The following is a 17,295-nucleotide window of genomic DNA, read 5'->3' on the forward strand; positions in this document are numbered from 1 at the left end:
TTATCGAGATTTTTTTGATCAACCTAAATTATTTAAATGCAATCAATTTATATACTTAATATTGTATAAATGTTATTAATATTGTGATATTTAAAATGTTGACGTGTAACTCTGTTATTAATAATAAATTTCATTTCATTTCAGCCAATTTTTTTCGCGATTTCTGGCTTGGTCCCATAGTAAAAGTTGCTTAGTTCTCTTCTTTGTCCGTGCCTGCTCCCGTTATCTGGGGTCGGGTCTCCTCACATTTCTGCGCCAGGCCCGTCGGTCCTGGATTGTCGGTTTTGGCAATTGGGTTTTCTTAAGGCCGTTCCATTGGTTTGCCGCTGTCTCTGTCACATTTCGCAAGAAAGAACGGGAAAGATCATACGCGCCAAGTGTCAATTTTGATCGAATTTTGTCGATTTTTATTTATTTTAAAAACGTTACCCTAGAATATCGAAATTCGAAAGCTATGAAATTATTATTAAGGTTAAGATTGTTTTTTCTTCTTTTTTTGTTTATAGTATCACATAATAAATAACCGAGTAAAGTTGGATTAAAAGTCCGAGTTAGAGGTTACTTTGGGAATTAATTGTATCGAGCGAAGTGTCATAATTTGTGTATCGGAAGCTATGATATTAAAGATAATATAGTCAAGAACTACATATATTTTTTCCACGTCTACGAATATCAACGCCTCTTAGAAAAACAGGATCATATAAGGAGATTTTTCGCCTTCTGGCTCAGGGAACCGCCTTAAGGTCTCGATGTTAGACCACCAGGTCAATGGCGGGCGGCCGATACCTTTCTTACGTTCTGGTAAGTTTAGAGCGATTTTCACCACATGGTCTTCACTGCTCATTACATGGCCATACCATCTAAGACGAAGTAAAAGTTGCTCACTATAATCCCAAAACCTGAAAACGGGAATGCACTAATTTATTTTTTAGCCATCGTGGATAATCGTTACACAAAAAGTGATTCAATTCAATTCAATTCAATTTATTTATTTCGCTTGAACATACACAGTTGTTATGGTTACATGTCATTGGGATGTTATAGGTACATAGTGTAGCTATTAAGTGTTACATGCATGTATGGTCTACCACAATATGGCATGCAAAATCTTAGACTAACTTAAAATAATAATCTAAATAATCTAATTACAATGTTTTAGGTTAGTTTAATTTTTATACTCTATGTTTAGGTAGTTATTTATTTAATTTTAAATTGTATTTCAATAAAAATTCCTTAAATATTACAATTAAAATGTCAGGTTATCAAAATATTCATTCAGATTATAAAATGGTCTTATTAGTAGAAATGATTTTAATTTCTTGGAAAAGTCAATAATATTATCACATTGCCTAATGTCCTCATTTAAAAAATTATAAATTTTAATTCCTATGTATTCCAGACTACTTTTGAAATGTGAATAATTTTTAGATTCTGGTAATTGTATGTCAAATTTATGTCTTAATCTGATACACATTCTAACGTTTATTCCTTACATATACCGGTCTGTTTAAGTTTACACGGCCTTCATTTTACCTATGTAACTTCACTTTTGAGTGGCATTAACGTGAGGCACTTCATTCGGTTCTTGTCTGTTTGTCTGATTTAATATCTTGTCTTTTTATTAATTATATAACAATTCAAGTCTTGGAGACCCTTTACATCTCTGGATAATTTGATGATCTTTTTTATTATTGTATACATTTTATCTCTGACACCTAGAGACTTTTACATCTCTAAACAATTTTAGTACTTCTGATATTTGTATAGTTTTTATTAGTTTTTTTTTCTTGTGTAATTTAACATTTATATTTATGTAATTGTTTTTTGTAATTTTGTAAAAATTGTTTGTAAACATTGACATGTAAAAGTGCCCCTGTGGCCTATTTGCTGAATAAATGTTTGATGTTGATGTTGATGTTTTTGATGAGGTTCCTTCAGAATGTTCTTAAGCGGGTTTTACTGTACGTAATAATGTACATTTGACGACACAGCCTCCTAATAATTGAGGTGCATAACTGGGAGGAATAAAGGCGGACATTTTATGGGAAAAGGAAAAGCGCGTAGTATTTATGATGTCCATAAATACAGGGAGTCTTGGGAACATTCGCTAAAGACAGGTGCGATTGCGTCTTTAAACATATTTATTTTATTATAAGCGACATTTTTTATAGTAGAAAAAGTAAGAGCGAATCGCCTAGCGTGGTACGGACATGTAATGCGGAGGGATGAAAGGCATGTGACGAGAAAGGTATTACGAATGAATGTGGAGGGAAGTATTGGGAGAGGAAAACCGAGGAAAAGGTGGATGGACTGTGTGAGAGATGATATGAAACGAATGCGAGTGAGTGATGAGATGACGGGCAAGAGAGAGGTATGGAAGAAAAAGACATGCTGCGCCGACCCCAAATGAATGGGATAAGGGCAAGCGAATGATGATGATGATGATGATTTTTTTGCTACCAAAAGCGATCGATTTTAGGTGAAAACCCGTACTAATCATGACCTGGTTTCTGGTCACATGGTAATCGCGTTCGTAAAAACCAAAGATAACTCCGTAATAGATGGATACAGTCTATGGAAAAAACGTGCCTCGAATATCAAGAAAATTTGATTCTCGATCAGAGGGCGCTACTAGCTTTAGCCTACTGTCGTATAGATGGCGGTGACGGTTTGTTTTCAATTTTAACGCATATCAGTGAAAGAACATGGGTCAAAATCATAAAAATAATTAATGCAAATAAAAAAATCATTTATCCATATTTAAACATCCATTATCCATTTTTATTTTTAGGTTGTCTGGAAGAGATCGCTTTTTAGCGATATGACCGCCTGTTGTTACCTGGTTCTATTTTTTCTTTAAATATTTCTTTGTAGTTTTACATGTATGTAAAATGTATAATTTTGGTGCAATAAAGAATATTTACTTACTTAAATACATCTTATCGTATTTTTATAAATCTTCATTTTTAGTTATAAAGTGTGTCGATAGATGGCAGTGAATTTACTGTGGTTACAAAATCTACTATGACAGTACCGCTCTATCTAATTATATCCGTTTTGGTAAAAACAAAATGTGTACAGTCTGACAGTATAAACTAAATAACTGTACATTTTAGTCAAATTACTTAGCTAAGGTACCCAACACTTTATCATGTTATGATTTAATTTTAATGTACATACTAACTTTTAGCTATAATGATATGGTACTAACAATGTTTTATGGTTTTTTTATAATATTCAGAAATAATTTGTTTGTTTTTTACCAAAACAGGTTTATAAAATATTTTTTAGGGTTTCGTACCCAAAGGGTAAAAACTGGACCCTATTACTAAGACTCCGCTGTCTGTCTGTCTGCCTGCCTGTCAATAGGCTGTATCTCATGATTCTCATGAACCGTGATAGCTAGACAGTTGAAAATTTCACAGATGATGTATTTCTGTTGCGGCTATAACAACAAATACTAAAAACAGAATAAAATAAATATTCAAGTGGGGCTCAGATACAACAAACGTGATTTTTTAGCCGTTTTTTTACGTAATGGTACGGAACCCTTCGTGCGCGAGTCCGATTCGCACGTGGTCGGTTTTTTTTATAAAATATGATAAAATATTTATCGGTACGGTTTTTACTCACTATTATGTTTAGTCGCTTTTGGCGACATGTTTCGGATTCTTTGGGAATCCATCCTCAGGCACGAGTGTCCCGAAAACCGAAAACAGGAATGTGAAAACCGTACTGATAAATATTTTGAAATATGTCTCACGATAGTTTAAGTGGGAAATATGATAAAACTTGAAAGACGCACTACATATTTTGTCGAACGCAGCACTATAATATTAACTAAAGTAAAACGTAAAAAGAGTGCGTGTAATTACTTCATTAATTAAGAGGCACGTGCCTCCAGACCAGTGTACGTGAGGCTTCAACTAAGTAGGTATTTAACCGACTTCAAAATAGGTTGTGTTAGGTATTTACTCCTTAGTCTCCTCCTTTTTAGAGTTCCGTACCCAAAGGGTAAAAATAAATAACATAAAATAAAAATAAAAAGGAATTTGAAATAAAACTATGAAAACGGATTATATTGCGTATATTGAATTCATAATACATCCTTAAAGTTTATAGTCTATGATTGTTCATTATTTTAGTATGTGGGTATTTTTGCAGTTTGTAATTTTTCCTCAGTCACCCGTTAACCACGAACGCTGTAAAGGGTTCGAAACGTCGGGATGTATTATAAATTCAATATACGCGATATAATACGTTTTCATAGTTTTATTTCATGAGTAACTATCGCGGTAACCGAAGACAAAAAGGAATTTATTTCAGACGAATAAGTGTCCATAGTTTGTTAGTACCAAAAAAATACTTAAAATAATACTTAAATAACTATATTAGTAACTAAGTGAAGCGAGGACCAGTGCCTGATTAGGCCACTGTCCCACCTCCCCGCTATTACGCTCAGGAGGCTGTGGCGGCTGTCGCGGACTGCGGAGCGTCGCGGCGCAGCGCTTGCGCAGCGTAAAAACCCTAGGACCCTATTTACCATAGAGTAACTGATACTAGAGCGTTACTGTCATAGTAAATTTTGTAACCCCAGTAAATTCACTGCCATCTGTCGACACACTTTAAAACTAAAAAAGAAGATTTATAAAAATACGATAGAATGTATTTAAATATAGATAAATGATTTTTTTTTATTTGCATTAATTATTTTTATGATTTTGACCCATGTTCTTTCACTGATATGCGTTAAAATTGTTAAATAACAAACGAAACCGTCAACGCCATCTATACGACTGTAGGCCAAAACTAGTAGCGCCCTCTGAACGAGAATCAAATTTTCTTGATTTTTGAGGCGCGTTTTTTTCCTTAGACTGTATCCATCTATTACGGAGTTATATCTATCTTTGCTATTACTAAGACTCCGCTGTCCGTCCGTCTGTCTGTCTAGCACCAGGCTGTATCTCATGAACAGTGATAGCTATACAGTTGAAAATTTCACAGATGATGTATTTCTGTTGCGGCTATAACAACAAATACTAAAAACAGAATAAAATTAATATTTCAGTGGGGAACAATACGTACGGTACGCGTACAGATACGGATCCCTTCTTGCACGAGTCCGACTCGAACTTGGCCGGTTTTTATGATATAGGAGGCAAACGAGGACACGGATCGCCTATTGGCAAGCGATTGAATTTCCAATATGACTTGGAACTCCGGTAGCCGTAAGTAGGGTCAAAGCTATTTGTTAGAATGAGATAACGATATTCATATCTCATTCTGTAGTATAGCTGTGTCCCTACTTATGCAAGTAAAACTTACAAGTGTATCTCAGGCCTAAGAAATGTAACACTCTTACGGTAAATGTCGCTGGTGCCTCCCAAAGGTCCTAATGGTGGAAATATTCGCTGTCCCGGGTGTAGTCTCGGTAGCTCAGATGGCAGCGCATGGGCTAGTGACGCGGGTTCAAGTCTCGCCCAAGATGGTGAATTTTTCCACTTTTAATTTATTTCTAAGCTTCTGTAGAGATTTAAGGCCTTTACATCGGTTTGCCGCTGTCACTCTCACATTTCGCAAGAAAGAACGGGAAAGATTATACGCGCCAAAAGTGTCAATTTTGATCGAATTTTGTCGATTTTTATTTATTTTAAAAACGTTACCTTACAATATCGAAATTCGAAAGCTATGAAATTACTATTTAAGTTAAGATTGTTTTTTCTTCTTTTTTTGTTTATAGTATCACATAATAAATAACCGAGTAAAGTAGGATTAAAAGTCCGAGTTAGAGGTTACTTTGGGAATTAATTGTATCGAGCGAAGTGTCATAATTCGTGTATCGGAAGCTATGGTATTAAAGATAATATAGTCAAGAACTACATATACTTTTTCAACGTCTACGAATATCAACGCCTCTTAGAAAAACATGATCATATAAGGAGATTTTTCGCCTTCTGGCTCAGGGAACCGCCTTAATGCTGATGACAGATGATGATGATGAACCACAGATTATATAAACGAGCTAGTCCACTTCCTAATAAAAGCTACTTACGTATTAAACGTGAAAAGGACCTTGTCCGTAATTCACGTATCCCGGACCCTTTGTTAAGGGTCCTTAACCCCCTGGCTAGATAGATAGATAACTTCTATTAGATTCCGTATTAGCAAAGAGAATTGAGTATAGAGGCGTATTGTCAAAGTACATTTTGTAGTCAACTTTTACTGCCATCTTTCGACACAGAACTTAAACTTTATATAATAATTTTTTCTTGATTTTTCGAGGTAGGTTTTTACCATAATTTAATTACTTATGTTACCTACATATAAATATTAATTGTACCTATACTAACACACTATGGACCACGGTCTGTAATAAATATTTCAATTTCAATTTCAATTTTAGGGTTCCGTACCCAAAGGGTAAAAACGGGACCCTATTACTAAGACTTCGCTGCCCGTCCGTCCGTCCGTCTGTCTGTCTGTCACCAGTACCAGTCTGTCGAGTCCGACTCGCACTTGTCCGGTTTTCTTTTCTTTATTCAAAAATAAGACGAGGAAAAAATCTTTTTTCAGACCTTTGTAAAGATCAGTGTTTTGCTAAAATTTTGCCTGAATCTTTTTAATTGCATTCGGAATGCCTCGTACTACTACATTATCTTATTTGCGATACTTTCTTCTTTTACCTTTTGGCCCCGTTTCACAAATTTAAAAGTTTTTTTTTTATTCGAATACGTAAATAATGTAAGAGTAAAATTACAAATCCAAGCAACCATTTCTACGTTACCAAGCAACAAACATCTAAATACACGAACTTTGTAACGAGTGTTTGAGCTTTCGTATCTCGAGATGATCGCTCTTTAGCGATAAAGGGGCCCACTGACTATCAGTCCGCCGGACGATATTGGCCTGTCAGTTAGAACAAAAATTTGACAGTTCTGAACAACTGACAGGCAGATTATCCGATATCGTCCGGCGGACTGATAGTCAGTGGGCCAATCAGCCATACACGAACTTTGTAACGAGTGTTTGAGCTTTCGTATCTCGAGGTGATCGCTTTTTAGCGATAAGATATGGGATACGCGGAAACCAAGGAATAATAAATAAATAATAATAAATATTACAGGACATTCTTACACAAATTGACTCAAGTCCCACGGTAAGCCCAAGGAGGCTTGTGTTATGGGTACTCAGACAATGATATATATAATATATAAATACTTAAATACATAGAAAACACCCATGACTCAGGAACAAATATCTGTGCTCATCACACAAATATATGCCCTTACCGGGATTCGAACCCAGGACCATGGGCTTCTCAGGCAGGGTCACTACCCATTAGGCCAGAACGGTCGTCAATCCTTGTATGATCCATCTTATGTGTAGCGATCTGTGCCCGGTTTCCTCGTATACACACCGTTTATTAGGTAATGGTATCTTTTTGTAGCAACTTCTGATTTTCTACTCAATCGGATACATCAAATACAGATATTAGTGTTGTTCTGAGGGTTAAGTGTGGGTGGGATTACTTGAGTACTTGTACTGATATTGTATCTTTGGTTTACACCAGATTTAAGAGGCCGTAGTCGATTTTGGAGCAAAAATTTAAAATTGATAGATTTAGTCGTTGAAATTATACATGTTTTGTTACGTAATATATAAATAACAAGTATTGGTTTCTATTAGCATGTCTTCTCATCTTGCCTTTTAATAATGAGGTCGCAAGCGTGCGTCACCGGTAATATATGAATGTATGTATATAAAAATTCATCAATAAATTATGGTGGTAAATTATACAATTTGATGTATAAGAATAGTTTCAGCAAATGTTGTAGATTGTTCAAGTATCCAAATTACGTTGAAATTAAGTCGATTTTCAGAGAAATAAAATTGTTACTTGTTTTGAAGTAATTTCTGGAGAAAATTGAATTCGGTTAAATTTCATTTCCTCGAACTCTAAGTCATATAACAAAAATGTAATCCGATAAAGGTCAAGTACAGAATATGTGTAATACAAATTGACCATTTTTAGCAGTCCAAACTTTAAGAAATTTACAAATAAGAGCGACAAAATCAGTGCTTTACGCGCGTTTACCTAAACGTCCTTCAGAAAAAAATCATTACTAATTTAGTCTGTTTTCAAAAAATTGATCTGATAAAAGGCAAGATAAGAAGACGTGCTAATAGAAACCAGTACTTGTTATTTCAATTAGGTAACAAAAGGTACTGTACAATTTCATTGACTAAATCTATCAATTTTACATTTTTGGGACTAAAATCGACACCGGCCTCTTATCATTTGTGAAAAACATAAGTTAATAGAGAAATAGGTTGTTTGGGAAATACGTTAAAACGTTTGTATATAGGTACCTTTCGGATTCAGACTTCACCAGCGTTATAGCTGTAGTGTTTTAGCGCGAAATTGCTGCCGACTGCATTGCTGTCGGAAATGTCAATGTTGCCCGGATATTTGACATTTGCGGCAGCAATAGCAATAGGGTAATTTGACAAATGTTTATTTGTCTTTATTGCTTATAGAAGCCGTTTCGACGTGTGGAAAAGAAGGAAATTGCGATTTTGTCGGTGAAATATTGCGTTTATGTATATTGTCGCTGTAGAACTTTTTTTTATAAAATGTTAGGATAATTATAATTAATGTCATTAACGGGTCTAACGTGATTAAATTTCATTATTTTACCCTTTTTTTCGACGTTAATTATATGTACAAAACGCGAGACTCGCGAGAGTTTAGTGTTAAAATTTAAGGAACCGAATGGTACCATTGTTTTTTCCTATTTGGAAGTTAAAAAAACCGGTCAAGTGCGATCGGACTCGCGCACCGAGCGTTCCGTACTTTTTAGTATATGTTGTTATAGCGGCAACAGAAATACATCATCTGTGAAAATTTCAACTGTCTAGCTATCACGGATCATGAAATACAGCCTGGTGACAGACAGACAGACGGACAGACGGACAGCGGAGTCTTAGTAATAGGGTCCCGTTTTTACCCTTTGGGTACGGAACCCTAAAAATAATAATTTTGAAACTTTGATATCATGTATTTTTTTTATTATTCCCATATATTTTAAAGTTTCCAAATGATTGTGATAAATTGCTCATTTTCTATCTATTTAACTAGATTTAGTTAAATTCAACATGTGTCAACAACCGCATAGTAGGTACTTTTAGATTACATCTTTATAAGTAGGTACATAGTAGTTAGTTACATGATTATGCTATAATAGCCCTTGAAGAATGATCTGGGTGCCTAGCCAAGATGCCAATCGTTTGCGCCGTAGCAAACGAAACGCTACGTCTCTCTGTCGCGCTAATATGGAAGACAGGAAGAGTGATAGAGAGAGATTATCGTTTCGTTCGCTACGGCGCAATAGATTGGCATCTTGGCTAGGACCTCTGGTACTTACAGAAATATTATGTTTGTTATGTTTAGTAAATATGACTACAGAAAATGTGTAATATTATCAGAAGTTATGCAAACTTGCAATGCTTGTATTGCATTTGATTATTGTCCGAGCGTTAGCAAAGGTCTTCGGTTCAGGGGCAAAAACGCTTTCATAAGTCCTGATGTTCTCCTTAACAAGTCGCAATAATTAACTCATTTTAAATCATTCATTGTCAACAAAAAAATATTCACAAATTTATTTACATACAAGATATATACAGTGGTACTACGTAAACGAAATTAATAACTAGCTTAAATCTAAAATAGGCCCTCGAGGCATTGTACCAAGGATGCTGGCGGCATTTCCCCGCTGTATCGCAATGCTGAAACGTTGTGCGAGAAAGCCGCCAGCTCTTCGGTCACCAGTTACGTCAACCAGACGCTTCGCGATTTCTGCAAACAACTTATGCGCGCTGGGACCCCATGGACCTAGAGTTTCAACTCCAAATCATTCATTAAATCAGTAACTCATTTTGAAATCTCTTTCAATTGTAAAACATATCGTACAAGTACAAAGTATACAAATTGAATGACATTTCAAAATGTGTTATTTGCTCTTATGCTTAGCGCGGCCAGGCGTGGCTCACTCCGCGATTACGTCGCGTCGCTACAAGTACACGCGGCCCGCACCAATTTTGGTGTCTAGCCATAGTGGTTGCCGCGCACCGCTACGGAACGGACGCCTAATAACTTTAAGGAGTTAAAGATATTGACAGCTCCCTCTCTTTATATTTTAGTTCTCTTGACGAGTGTCGTGAAACATCGAGAGTGTTATGAGTCACAGGCTGACATGGCATTAAGACTACAGTCGAGAACGAAAAATTTCCCTCTTACTGCAGCGTCGCGATTAGCGGTGGTGTCGCACACTGCTAGAGTTCAAGCAGTGAAGTTGTTCAACAAGTTGCCTATCGAGTTTAAGTCTATGACATGTCACAAGAAATTCAAAGCGAAACTTAAATTATTTCTGTTGGAAAATAGTTATTTGTGCAACAAGAGAGGAAAGTTGGTTTTTCTTGCGAGTGTTTATTTTGAGCCCCGAGAAAGCGAAAGATTCTATAATTGAATCACGAGCGAAGCGAGTGATTCTAAGGTAGAATCTTGAGCGTAGCGAGGGACTCAAAAACACGAGATGTAAAATAACTTTGCTCTCGTGTTGCACACATAATTTTTCACCTCAGTAGTGAGAACATATTAAAGGTTAAAATGTATTTCGAATTACACAGAATAAACAGAAAAAAAAAGTATTATAATATGTACGATACGATAAGATACGATACGATACGATACGAGACGAGACCGGACCGGACCGGACGGACCGTACCGTACCGTACCGTACCGTACCGCACCGCACCGCACCGCACCGCACCGCACCGCACCGTACCGTACCGTACCGTACCGTACCAAAAAAAATGTAATAAAAGTATGAAGTTCATGGCCTTCACTAAATTAAAAAGCTACATTGTTTCACTCCCTGGAGTGAGGAAAGTCGCACTTTCCTCACTCCAGGGAGTGACGAAAGTAGGCTTGTTCGAGCTGCTGAGGTGAAAAAATTATTACAGCGTTGACGAGTTTTAACTTTTATTATTTGACTTTTAATCATGATTCGACTATTGGCTACCTATTTATTTTTGACATATTGTATTATTTTGACATTTTGTATAATTGTAAATGAAATTATTTAATTGTAAATTATTTGTAAATATTGCATGTTTTATTTAATAATGTAAACATTCAAACACAATGTATTATTGTTTATAAATAAATGAAATGAAATGAAATAAACGCGTTTTGCTAGAGAGTGAAAAACCTCCCTGATGGCAACGAAAATACACTAATTTTTTACCCATTCTGTATAAGACAAACTTTAGAGTTAAATACGGTACTAATGTATAACCCCAGAATTACGAAACATAAGGTCTTTGTACCATTCGTAAGACATAGCATGACCAATCAACAATGGTAGCCAGTTCGATGCCTGGCAGGAAACACATTGTTTTGACACTTTAAGGTTCAATGGAAGAGTTTGTTTAACTTTTTTGTTTGGAAATAGAGAAATTAGTTTTTGGTCTAAATTACTCGGCGTGTTATTTACTTGGGTAAAATCGATTTTTAAATGGGTACATTGAAGGGTTCTGCACACGAACGGCGATAAACGTTATCTGTATGTATAATATACAGGACATGGGCGTAAAAGATGTGACGTTTTCAATCAAAAGGTACCACATTATCGCTTACCGTAAGGACGAAAATTGCTTGTATCTTTATACGAAAAACCTGTCCTAGCGTCCTTATGGCAAGCGACAATGTGCCTTTTGCTTGAAAACGACACATATGAGAAAGAAAAAAAAATGTGTGGTTTTATGTACACATAATAGGTTTAAAATTTACAATAACTACACTTTATAAAAAAAACCGGCCAAGTGCGAGTCGGACTCGCGCACCGAGGGTACCGTACTTTTTAGTATTTGTTGTAATAGCGGTAACAGAAATACATCATCTGTGAAAATTTCAACTGTCTAGCTATCACGGTTCATGAGATAGCCTGGTGACAGACAGACAGACGGACAGACGGACAGACGGACAGACGGACAGATCTAATCTAATAGGGTCCCGTTTTTACCCTTTGGGTACGGAACCCTAACAAAATCCCCCGCCGCGTCTGTCTGTTTGTGTGTATGTATGTATGTTCGCGATAAACTCAAAAACTACTGAACGGATTTTCATGCGGTTTTCACCTATCAATAGAGTGTTTGAGGAAGGTTTAGGTGTATAATTTGTTAAGGTTTTGATAACGCGTGCGAAGCCGGGGCGGGTCGATAATGTAGGTACAAAGCGGACTTATACAAGGAATCCTCATCTTTTATGTGTATTTCGACACGAAAATAAACTAAATATTAAAATTAAAACTGATAATAGGTGGGCCCCTTAAGTATGTAGGTCAATTTGGGCACAAAAAGACAAAATTTTATGATTACTAATGCCATGTGTGCACTGATTACGTGTGACGACCGGTCTGGCCTAGTGGGTAGTGACCTTGCCTGTGAAGCCGATGGTCCTGGGTTCGAATCCCGGTAAACGCATTTATTTGTGTGATGAGCACAGATATTTGTTCCTGAGTCATGGGTGTTTTCTATGTATTTAAGTATTTATATATTATATATATCGAAGCGTAATTTAGGTATTAGGTTATTCAGGAATGGCTAGATGCACTAGATAAAACATCTTAAGGCGTAGGTATTCAACGCGACACTAGGTATAACGCGAGATCACTCAACAACATAATGCGTATTCCGAAAGGAGTTAAATACTAAGTTAGGACTACTGGGCGAGATGTAGTCTCACGGATGCGTGTTTCATGCGCTCAGTCACAGAATAGAATGTCATCCCTTCATCGGTTTGCCTGGCTTGGCGCCTCATAGGATAAGCTTCGCCACAAAAATCACTAACGTAATTAATGACCAAACACGACCCGTGAGAACACATCCAATCGGCATTTTAAGTGCGCCAATTGCCGCCAAATCAAGTGGTGTCAAGTTCACACTCTATTTGTTGGAAGTCTTAATGGAGAGTCGCGCAGCGGGACGCCGGCGCCTTCGAGTTTTTTGTATCAAACCATAATAACAAAGTTCGGACTCGCACATGTCCCGTTTACAGGGCACCTGAAGTAATTCTACTTAATCGATCTTTATTATCCACATCGCTTACAAGCTTTTATGATAAATCGCAAGTACGTCATATAAGCGACCATTATTTGAATTTACTAATTATATCACCTGCGCGTCGACACGGCGATCCTGACTGTCACACGTCCTCGTGTGCAATGAGCTATTAAATTGTCATCACGTATGACAACTCAGCAAATTTTAATTTAACTTTACCGTTCGGCTATTCTGCCACTAATATCACTACAGATCACTAACATCCATTCTGCTATTAACATCACTACAGATCACTAAGATCCATTCGGCTATTAATATCACTACAGATCCGACCTAACTTTCGACGAACGATCGGCGAAGATCCTACCTAACTAACGAAGTTTATTCTGCCATGAATATCATTCAGAGTACAACGATAAATGATCAATGAAATGCTACAATCGATTGAACTCTAGCATACGTACAAAGTAACAAGCAACAATTAACAGTTTCAGTTTATTTTCTTATAAGAACATCATCAATTTCATTAAAATTTACGTTGATCAAAACAACACCTCGTTGTTAAAACATTTATGTGACTTCTAAAATAGTACTATGCCCCTTACCACATTCGGCCACCACATAAAAATATGACACTTTTGTCATCACGGAATATTTTCCGCTATAGTGTCTACTAGTCAACAGGCACTACGGCTTGTACTAAATGTCACTGTCTCATGCTCTATTATAGTCATTCTCACACGGCACGCCCACCGTAACCACATGGTCCACCGGCCACGTCCGTCACAAAGCTGTCATGTCTCAATTGTCTCAATACCTGTGGCACACCTTGTCAAGTCACAGCACGTGTTACGTACACCGACCACATCCATCACAAGTCACAAAGATGTCATGTCTCAACTATCAAATCTCAACTCTCGAAAGTCTTAATACCTGTAGCACATCGGCCACAACACATGCGAGCATGCGACATACCTTGTCACATCTCAACACCTGTGACACACCGGCCACAACACATATGAGCATGCGACATACCTTGTCACATCTCAACACCTGTGACACACCGGCCACAACACATATGGTCCACTGACCACCATCACATCCAGCAGCACTCAGGCCACTTCCAAAGTGATACACCAATCACTCCAACGGTTCCACACAGGAACCCAAACTATGCCACACCAGGCATAAACACCACCACGGGTGTCACACAGGAACCCAAACCATGCCACACCAGGCATAAACACCACCACGGGTGTCATCATCCCTAACACAATGTATCATCATCTGTGGGCGCCGCGCAGCCTCCTTTACCAAACACATTTTCACTACATATGCGTGACAATATATCTGATTCGGGTATGTGACCTACGATCGCCCAGCGGATTAGACACAAAGTGATGCACCTAGGTCACTAGTCATCAGTACTCAAATTACTTAACTCTCACTTTCTAAAATAACTTTGAAGTCATTGAAGTCACATAAACCAACTGAATATCAGTTCCAATATTCAACCATCCAAATTATTCAAAGAATAGGTAAACATTCTTATGCGTCGACAACGGCTATAACTGACTGTTCTTTGCAACTTGGCTTACTTGATCTCAACAAAAAAAATAGAGCATTTACTAGCAGCCCCAAACCAGGAATCGAACCTTTAATATTCACTTTATCTAGATTAGCATTTCAGTGTCTCGAAAACTTTATTTCCATTCCACTAAAAATTAAACCAGAAAATGCAAAAAGTTAATTCTCTAAAAAAATTGAGCAGTTTCATATGACTGGAAAGCGCTGATTTAGTACCTAAACAAAGAAAATTCACAGCATTTCATTCGTTTTTAAAATTCACAGTTTTCAGATATCTTTTATAGTTAGGTATCGATTATAAATGTACCTATCACGAATGATGTTTTAAGATTCTTATACTAACATCATTATTGATTAATAATCTGAAGCAAACGGTTGTTTTTTTCTACGCACTTCGACTTCAACAGTCTAAAGAGAAAAATCCGAGAGCGGATTTCAGAAACTTTGTTTTCACTTCATAAGCAAAAACGTGTCTTTATCGTACACAAACATACGCACATACTACAATTTAACTTGTAATTCCGATTTAGATTTCGTGTATCTATACTTAGTATCACTGTTATGTTTAAAACTTGGTTTTACCACTACTACAACTCACAAAACTATCAATGCAAGTTTCTAATTTTCTTACGCGCCGAAAATACTATAATTTTAAAGCCGAAAATAACGGAAATTAAAATTGTTTTAATAACTGAAAATTATAACTCCGCCCTTTTATTATTCGAGCTGCAAGTCATACAATAAGCATCTACATCCAGGTATCCTTCATTCAGTTAGGTAGGCACCTATATCATTACATACCTTCCATCCATCCTTACGTGAGGACAAATTGATTAATGTCTCCAAAAAAAATAGTTAATCCAAACAGAATTTGCAATTATTGCGCTGCTTATTTCTTCCGAATAATTAAAAAAATAACGATGAAAAAGAGCCAATACTCTCCCAAATATCATATTACATCACTGTACTTCATCAATGTACTACTGGCTAATCATCATTCAAATTAACTCGATTTCAATTTTTTTTTTTTTTTTTGGTCATGTTTTTGCCGTCTTCCCAAAGCATATCTGCAATATTTTTTATTGCTAAACAACTTTATCAAAGAAACGTCAAGTGTCGTCAACTTTACGACCCAAAAAAACGACCCAAATCATTGGGTACTCCAAAAAGCCAAACAACTTACGGCCACAAACAAAAAAACAGCAGGTACCAACATGACCCAACTACTCCCTACAAGGTACACTGATTCATTGCCAACATACTTTAGACTCTATTTCAATCGATAATAAGGTTTGTATTCTTCACAGAAATGGGCGTACATCTTACGTCTCGTAATTTGTCGGTTGTAATACTTTGACTATACGATAAGTAATGTGTTGTAAGCCATACCTAGACCAAAATAATCCGATTGAAAGCCTCAACCTTAATTTAGGTCCACGAGCTTACATCTTTAATTGAAAACTGGGTGACTATGTAAAAGATTATTATCTATGACCTCTCCAGTCGCCACAAAAACGATTACCTTACAAAATGTTACTAATCGGATAACTTTCTTGTAATCAATCCATTGACATTACAAAATTCATTGCTCTTGTATCATGTTCATTGATCTTAGCATTCTTTCTGATTTAACATATTATTCGGGTATATCAAAACCAAAACACCGGTCACACTTAATAATTGACTAAACTCCCCTTAACGATCCCAATTTCAATCATGTAAATAACTGCAGTTTAAAGCCCATACTAATTAATGATGAAATAAGAGTGTTTTACTCAGTCAAAACATTCGTTACAAAATCATGTAAGTTCTTGTTCCTCTCAAAATCAATTTTCATCCAATATCCGTCAGTTCAAATGACACAACTAAATAATTCGTTAGTTTGTTACGAAAAGTCTCTTTTCAATTTTCGTATAATTTAATTACTCGCTCAAAACTAAGCATTGAAATTTATTGCATTATGAATTAGCGGATTAAACAAGAAACCAACTTCAATGTTTCTTTTAGCCTTTTGGGTAGGTATCCTAACAATGGACTCCATGACAGGTTATAAAAGCGACAATTTCATAATTTGAAAATATTCGGTTTTAAATACCTCATTCAAAACTCTAGTCTAGAAACAGACAAAATGTTAGTAGGTAATCGAGAATCTCAAATTATCTCAATCGTGTTAGCCCATCTACGAGTTTATAATAAAAACAATAAAATGCTTCACCGTAGATACACTATAAAAACTGGTACACAATCGAGCACAAAAAGAAACCGGTACGTAACAGCAGACGGACTTATCGCCAAACAGCGGCCTCTTGAGCCCTTATTTATTATTATAGTGAAATGAATGACGTAAGTTGATTACTCTTCGATTACTATCTTAAACTTCTATCGCAAAGCATCTCAATTTTAATTTTAAGTTCACTCATAGATATTATGATCCATTTATCATCAAATAAAAACATCGACTTATTGTCTTGGAAAACCATTACAAATTCTCCAAACAGGCTACATACCATATCACCATCGGACAAACGCCACAATATTCTTTAACTATATAGTGACAAAATCCTCAATTCAATTTTATAATAAATA

This window comes from Cydia strobilella, chromosome 23 (assembly GCF_947568885.1).
Source record: "Cydia strobilella chromosome 23, ilCydStro3.1, whole genome shotgun sequence".
NCBI lineage: Eukaryota > Metazoa > Arthropoda > Insecta > Lepidoptera > Tortricidae > Cydia > Cydia strobilella.